This window comes from Eleutherodactylus coqui, chromosome 5, assembly GCF_035609145.1.
Source record: "Eleutherodactylus coqui strain aEleCoq1 chromosome 5, aEleCoq1.hap1, whole genome shotgun sequence".
NCBI lineage: Eukaryota > Metazoa > Chordata > Amphibia > Anura > Eleutherodactylidae > Eleutherodactylus > Eleutherodactylus coqui.
This window is the reverse complement of record NC_089841.1, coordinates 122,802,972-122,810,741: the sequence shown is the minus strand read 5'-3', so window position 1 is coordinate 122,810,741 and position 7,770 is coordinate 122,802,972. Positions and strand designations below refer to the sequence as shown.

Sequence of the window (7,770 nt, the reverse complement as noted above, 5' to 3'; positions counted from 1 at the left end):
CTGGCATTTTTTCTCCACTGTGGGAGAAGTGGGGGACCGCGGGGATGAAGGAACCCTCTGTCACAGCTGTCACAGCTGTCACAGCTGTGGCAGAAGTCAGCGGCATGCTATCCCATTGCTTTCAATGGGATCGGCACTGCTGCCGATCCCATTGAAAGCAGTGGTTTCTGACAAGCCCTGCAGAATGATTATTGGAAAAGGGCTTAAAATATAAGCCCTTCCCCGATAATCTTAAAAAAGTGGTAAAAAAAATAATAAATGGACGTCCATGCTATATAAACCTAATTATGCTCCACTTTTAGCCAAAATATAAAACCAACTGCAGAGCTTAAATATACCTTTCTTTTCATGGATGGGACGGAAAAACTTGATATTCACATAGGTCTTACCAACTATTCTACACATTATATACACAGTAGCAACAGCAGTACCCGAACACGTTTTCAACAAACTTAAAACTCTCTTTAATCAATATATCTGGATCCATCATAAATAGCCCATTCCTATTTAATTCATAAGAAATCACAAGGAGGATTTAGCCTTCCTAGCATTTCCACTACTTTCAAGCGAATCACTTTGCCAGGTACGCTCTCGTTAGTAAACAACTCAATACATATACCCTCAGTAAACATAGAAAAGTTGCTATTAACACATGAATACCAGTATTTACTCTGGTTTAATTCACCCATTAAAAGCTGTAAAGGTGGGCCTTATCCCTATCATCTTTGACACAATCATAAACCTTCAGGGAATTCATAAGGCAATACCAGACCCACACAAGCTTTCCCCAATGACCCCGGCCTCCCTAATTCGCACCAATTTTAGCTAAGATACCACCTATTTTTAACCAGTTAAGCCTAAATCAATGTCATAGACAGGCTTGCTTTAAAACGGCATTCCTATCTCGGCTCGATAAAGACCATTGAATGGTCGAAACGTTGCCTGTACCATTTTAAATGATGGAATAAATACCTGTTTTATACACTGAAGCTATCCTGCTGCCATTCATATCTGATTTGGAGGTTGACGGAAATTGGAAAAGAGGAGTTCATTTTCCAGAATTGGCTGTGCAGTATTTGCCTCCCCTGAACTTGGTATATATTGATCGTGCTGCTGGCATAATCTCTTTTTGGGCTTTTCATAGCTGAGATTGGAAACTGCTGCCACCTGGCCAGCAACTACAAAAACAGCCGAGAACTTCAGATCAGTACTGTTTCCATATCTTCCATTGAAAAGAATGGGTACTACAGAAAAAGCATAGAACAGCATGAAGCTACACTGCTTACATAGCTCTCCTTCACTTTTAGAAGAGTTACGCAAACAACAGGCGGTTGGAAACAGAGGGATGGGTTAAACAATTTCGGCCATAAAAAGGCAAGATGCGAGCACCCATTTAAGCTGCTATGATAGACATTTATGTCATGGGTCCAGCACCTGCATGATTACCACAAGAGTCTTGTGTTGACTGATAGCTGGACTCCTGATGTAATGGCCAGGATCAGGATAAACTCTGATTCCTGCCATTTAACTCCCTAGTTAAAAATTGCCAGGAAAAGCTGCAAAAAATGAAGTCTTTTAAGATAAAGTGCTATATCTGAAGGCGCCCTTACACAGATAATATGCTGTCACAGCTTGGGTATAATCTCCCCTATAAGATATGCTTTCAGATGGGAGTATCTGACTAGTACAAGTCTAATAGAAGATGACACATACAGTATAAAGATGAAGGCATGCAGAGGCACACAGGCGTTATAGATCATTAAAAACTGGATATACATGAATAATACTGGAATATCCCATTAATTTAATACCGTGGTTCCAAAATAATATTCACATTAGGACACCAAAATTACAGAAAAAATTAGGATGTAGCTTGTCAATTATAATCTTGTCCCAAAGCATCGCATAGTGAATAGCCTAAAATCTGGTAGTTTTGTGATATGAATTGACTAAATTATCATTTGATTATCTGATTATGTGACTGTATAGAACTGGGATAAAGATATTTTTTCTTGCTTATGTGTGTTCAGTCTGCTTATAGCAGGAGCTTTTGAATGTGGAAGAAATGTGGAACAGATTGTTCAAAGAGACAAATTGATATATCTTGTTTGCTACTTATTATATATGTCAAAGTTCAGCACAAGTACACAGTATGTGACTCGTATATGAAGCAATAAAAAATTATGAGTGTACCATTAGTTATGATTGCAGCTACCTTTTCTACCAGTAAGCCAAAAGTTCAAATCCAGCTTTTGCAAAAAAGGACAAAAATCACCCTATTTTTACATAGTAAACATACACTAAATAAAGCATAGTCAATAATAGATGAAACATTTCATTATATCATGCTAGAATTCGACTCCCATTCACCTAATAGGTGAGGACTGCAAAGGTGGAATATATAGCATATGCTGTAAAGTGTGAAAGCACATGTAATGACTACAGCATGGCCAAAAAGTGTGCCGACATGACGTTTTATTGGAAACTGGCAGTTTTCACATTGTTTTTGATGGCTCCGTATTTTTCAGATGGGCATCAATTCCCCTACAAAACTATGTGGCCATTAACAGTCAACTTGAAAACTCTTGCAAGAAAAGTCTTATACTAAGAGGAGATTGCATAGTTTTCATGTACCCTCATCTTTACGGTTCCTTATGGAATACAATCAGTGGACAAAACTTCAACTCTTAGCAGGCCTGAAGATAAGCACCTTTCAGGGCATTTCTATGGAGGAAAAGGGATTACAGGAATGTGAACGTGAATTTATTTTAATTACCTAATAGGAGAGGGTATACACATATCTTTTTCAGTAGCAGCCTACTGTCTGGCCTTTGCCTCAGACTGTTTCTACCAATAGCCTGCTGCTTGCCTCTTGCCTTGAACTAGTGGGCTTTCAGCTCTGTAAGCTAGATTTACATGTTCATGCAATGCCAGGCTGTAGATAGCAACAAGAAGCTGCAAGATGGTTGGGGATGGGGACCCTGGCAGACAAGTCAAGAAAGCAAATTACAGCCCAGGGAGGGAGAGAAATGGCTGCCTTTCCAATGTGCCTAGGTTTCATTTCAGCCATCTTAGAAGTCTAGATAAATTAGATTGTTTATTATTTGAATGTACAGGCTGACTCTCTTTCAAAGGATCGTTACCTTGTCATGGTGCTGGAGCTTGAGCACCTCAATGACACCATGAGCAAAACAATGAAGAGACACTCAAGACGGGAAAGTCATGACGGAGAGGAGAGACTAAATACAATCCCTGAGAAAGGTAATGGCAACCCACCCCAGTATTCTTGTCATGAAAATTAAATGGATCAGTATAACCAGAGATATGTCAGTATACCATCAGAAGATGGGTCTCCTACGTCAGAAGATGGTCAAAATACTACTGGGGAGGAACAAAAGATATGTTCAACTAGCCCCAGTTGTGATGACACAGCTAGCTCAAAGCCGAAAGGATGGCTAACGGGTGATGGTGCTGGTGGTGAACAACGAATCCGATGTTCTAAAGATCAACACACTATAGAAACCTGGAATGTAAGAACAATGAACCAGGGCAAATTGGACATGGTTATTGGTGAGATGTCAAGATTAAATATAGACATTCTGGGTGTCAGTGAACTGAAGTGGACTGGAATGGGCCACTTCACAACAGATGACCACCAGATCTACTACTGTGGACAAGAGGACCATAGAAGAAATGGAGTAGCCTTCATAATTAATAATAAAGTGGCTAAAGCAGTTCTTGGATACAATCCAAAAAATGATAGAATGAGCTCAATTCGAGATCAGGTTAAGCCATTTAACATCACAGTGATCCAAATATATGCCCCGACCACAGCTGCTGAAGAAGCAGAAGTAGATCAGTTCTATGTAGATCTGCAGCACCTACTGGATAATACACCAAAAAGAGATTTTTTTTTTCATTACAGGAGATTAGAATGCTAAGGTGGGAAGTCACATGACACCTGGAATCACAGGCAAGCATGGCCTGGGACAACAAAATGAAGTGGGACATAGGCTGATAGACTTTTGCCAGGACAACTCACTGTGCATAAAGGCCCATTTAGACACAACGATTATCGCTCAAAATTCACTCAAAAGCCGTCTTTTGAGCGATAATCAATGTGTGTAACTGCACACACATTTTACAGTTTTTGTTATCACATCGCTTATCGTTGTCTTTTAGCGTACTGAAAGACAACGATAACTCTTATCAGGAATTCACAGCGTGATACAGCTGATACTATTGTTTCAGCTGTATCCCGCTCCCTGATAACTGGTTGAGTATGAAGAACAGAGTCTTCAGTCCAGCTCTGTTCTCCATACCCAGCCACGAAGCGCTCGGCTGTATAACAGCCAGGCGCTCCGTGCAGAAAACATCTGGATGCAGAAGACAAGCAGGGACACCCCGTTTGTCTTCTGCATCCTCCACTCCGAGCGCTTGGCTGTTTAACAGCCGGGTACTCGGAGCGGAGAACAGCTGTATGCAGAAGACAAGCAGGAACACCCCGCTTGTCTTCTGCATACTCCACTCCAAGTGCCGGGTTGTATAACAGCTGGGCTCTCAGAGTGGGGGAACAGCTGTATGCAGAAGACAAGCGGGACACCTCGCTTGTCTTCTGCATCCTCCTCTGGCAGCGCAAGGTGATCGCTCATCTTGAGCGATCATCTTGCGCTGTAAATGACACAACGATGATCGCTCAAAAGTCGCTTGAGCGACATCTTTTGAGCGATTATTATTGTGTCCAAATGGGCCTTAACAAACACTCTTTTTTCAACAACCTAAAAGATGGCTTTATACATGGACTTCATCAGATGGTCAACATCGAAATCAGATTGACTACATCCTTGCAGCCAAAGGTGGCGGACATCCATTCAGTCTGTGAAAACAAGACCTGGAGCTGATCGTAGTTCAGATCACGAACTTCTTGTTGCACAGTTAAGAATCAGACTAAAGAGAATTAGGAAGACACACAGATTAGTTAGATATTATCTCACTAATATTCCTAATGAATATACAGTGGAGGTGAGGAATAGATTTAGGGGACTAGATATAACAGATAGCATCCCAGAAGAACTTTGGACAGAAGTTTGCAACATTGTTCAGGAGGTGGCAACAAAGAATGTCCCAAAGAAAAAGAAAACCAAGAAGGCAAGATGATTGTCTGCCGAGACACTGGAAGTAGCCCTAGAAAGAAGGAAAGCAAAAGGAAACAGTGATAGGCAGAGATATGCCCAATTAAATGCATAATTCCACAGGTTAGCCAGAAATGATAAGGAACTATTTCTAAACAAGCAATGCAGGGAAGTGGAAGAAGACAATAGAATAGGAAGGACAAAAGACCTCTTCCAGAAAATTAGAAACATAGGGGGTAAATTTCAGGCAAAAATGGGCATGATCAAAAACAAAGATGGCAGGGATCTAACAGAATCGGAAGAGATCAAGAGAAGGTGGCGAGAGTATACGGAAGATCTGTATAGGAAGGATAATAATATCAAGGATAGCTATAACGGTGTGGTGAGGGAATTAAAACCAGACATCCTGAGGAGTGAGGTTAAATGGGCCTTAAGAAGCATTGCTAATAACAAGGCAGCAGGAGATGATGGTATCCCAGTTGAACTGTTCAAAATTTTGAAAGATGATGCTGTCAAGGTAATGCATGCCATATGCCAGCAAATATGGAAAACACAAAAATGTCCATCAGATTGGAAAAAATCAACTTATATCCCCATATCAAAAAAGGGAAACACTAAGGAATGCTCTAACTATTGCACAGTGGTCCTTATCTCACATGCCAGTAAAGTAATGCTCAAGATCCTGCAAGGTAGACTCCAGCAATTCATGGAGTGAGAGTTGCCAGATGTACAAGCCGGGTTCAGAAAAGGCAGAGGAACTAGGGACCAAATTGCCAATATCTGCTAGATAATGGAGGCAGGCAGGATTTTTGGAAAATCATCTATTTCTGTTTCATTGATTATTCTAAAGCCTTTGACTGTGTGGATCATAATAAATTGTGGAAAGTTCTTGGTGGTATGGGGATACCAAGTCACCTTGTATGTTTTATGAGTAATCTGTATAATGACCAAGTAGCAAGGGTAAGAACAGACCATGGAACAACAGATTGGTTTAAGATTGGGAAAGGAGTATGGCAGGGTTGTATACTCTCACCCTACCTATTCAACTTGTACGCAGAATACATCATGTGATAAGCAGGGCTTGATGACTCCAAGTCTGGAGTTAAAATCGCTGAAAGAATCATTAACAATCTTAGATATGCAGATGATACAACTTTGGTGGTCGAAAGCGAGGAGGAGATGAGGAGCCTTATTACCAAGGTGAAAGAAGAAAGTGCAAAAGCTGGTTTGCAGTTAAACATAAAAAAAAACAAGATTATGGCAACCAGATTGATTGACAACTGGCAAGTATAGGGAGAAAACGTGGGTGCAGTGACAGACTTCATATTTCTAGGTGCAAAGTTTACTGCAGATGCGGACTCCAGCCAGTAAATCAGAAGACGTTTACTTCTTGGGAGGAGAGCAATGACCAATCTCAATAAAATAGTTAAGAGCAGAGACATCACACTGACCATGAAGGTCTGCATAGTTAAAGCAATGGTATTCCCCATAGTAACCTATGGATGTGCGAGCTGGACCATAAGGAAGGCTGAGCGAAGGAAAATAGACACTTTTGAACTGTGGTGTTGGAGGAAAATTCTGAGAGTGCATTGGACTGCAAGAAGATCAAACCAGTCCATACTCCAGGAAATAAAGCCAGATTGCTTACTGGAGGGAATGATATTAAAGGCAAAACTGAAGTACTCTGGCCACCTAATGAGAAGACAGAATACCTTGGAGAAGATGCTGATGTTGGGGGAAGTGAAGGCAAAAAGAAGAGCGGCCACCAAGGGCAAGATGGGTGGATGATATCCTTCAGGTGACAGACTGGACCTTGAGTGGAGTTGAGGGTGGCGACAGCCGACAAGAAGCCCTGGCATAGGCTGGTGCATGAGGTGATGAAGAATCGGAAGTAACTGAACGAATAAACAACAAAACAGGCTGACTTAAGCCTTGAGTGTCTTTATGCAGTATATGAAAGGTACTAAACCATTTGCCATTCAGGAGAAGGTTTGGGGGATGAGGGCCCAATATTGACTCAAAGCCCATCAAGGGATCTACTTGTACAACTGTGGGCCAGTCTGAGCCGGGCTACAGAGTCTGCCCCATATAGTAACAACCACAGTGTGCCCAAATACAGGGAAAGACAGAAGTTTCCCTCAATAATGCCCACCAGAAGGGATGGCAGCAAAGCAGGTGGTTTAGTTGTGTAGAAAATTCTGGAAGGGCAGAAATCTCTCCTGCAAAACTTAAATATCAAGCATTCCTCTAATCTCCCTAACTCTTATTGCTCCTGGCCTCTCACTGTTTGAAGATTTGTGACTTTTTAAAAGTCCAGGGGCATTTCTCCTTGGAACTTGGACAGGCATTAACTCTTATGTCAAGCTTCTCTCCTATTTCATTATATTTCATGCACTGCTGTACATGGTATAGTGGTGTGTGCTTGGGATAACTCCTTTAAGACAATAGTCATTAATACTCCATTAACTATTATAATACAAATCGTATAATAGTCCAGATGAAAATCAGATTACATTATTTTCAGCACTTTGTCTTTGTTATTCTTCAAAAATCTTTCAAGAAATGCAAACCAACAAATAAAATATATTGCTTTAATAGCAAACGTATAAGTTCAAAGATTCAAGTTATGGTAGAGTAC

General features: G+C 40.9%; 1 pseudogene; it reads left to right on the top strand.

Moving 5' to 3' along the window:
* Positions 1 to 3,149: 3,149 nt before the first annotated feature.
* Positions 3,150 to 5,157, top strand: LOC136628803 (craniofacial development protein 2 pseudogene; annotated as a pseudogene).
* Positions 5,158 to 7,770: the final 2,613 nt, after the last annotated feature.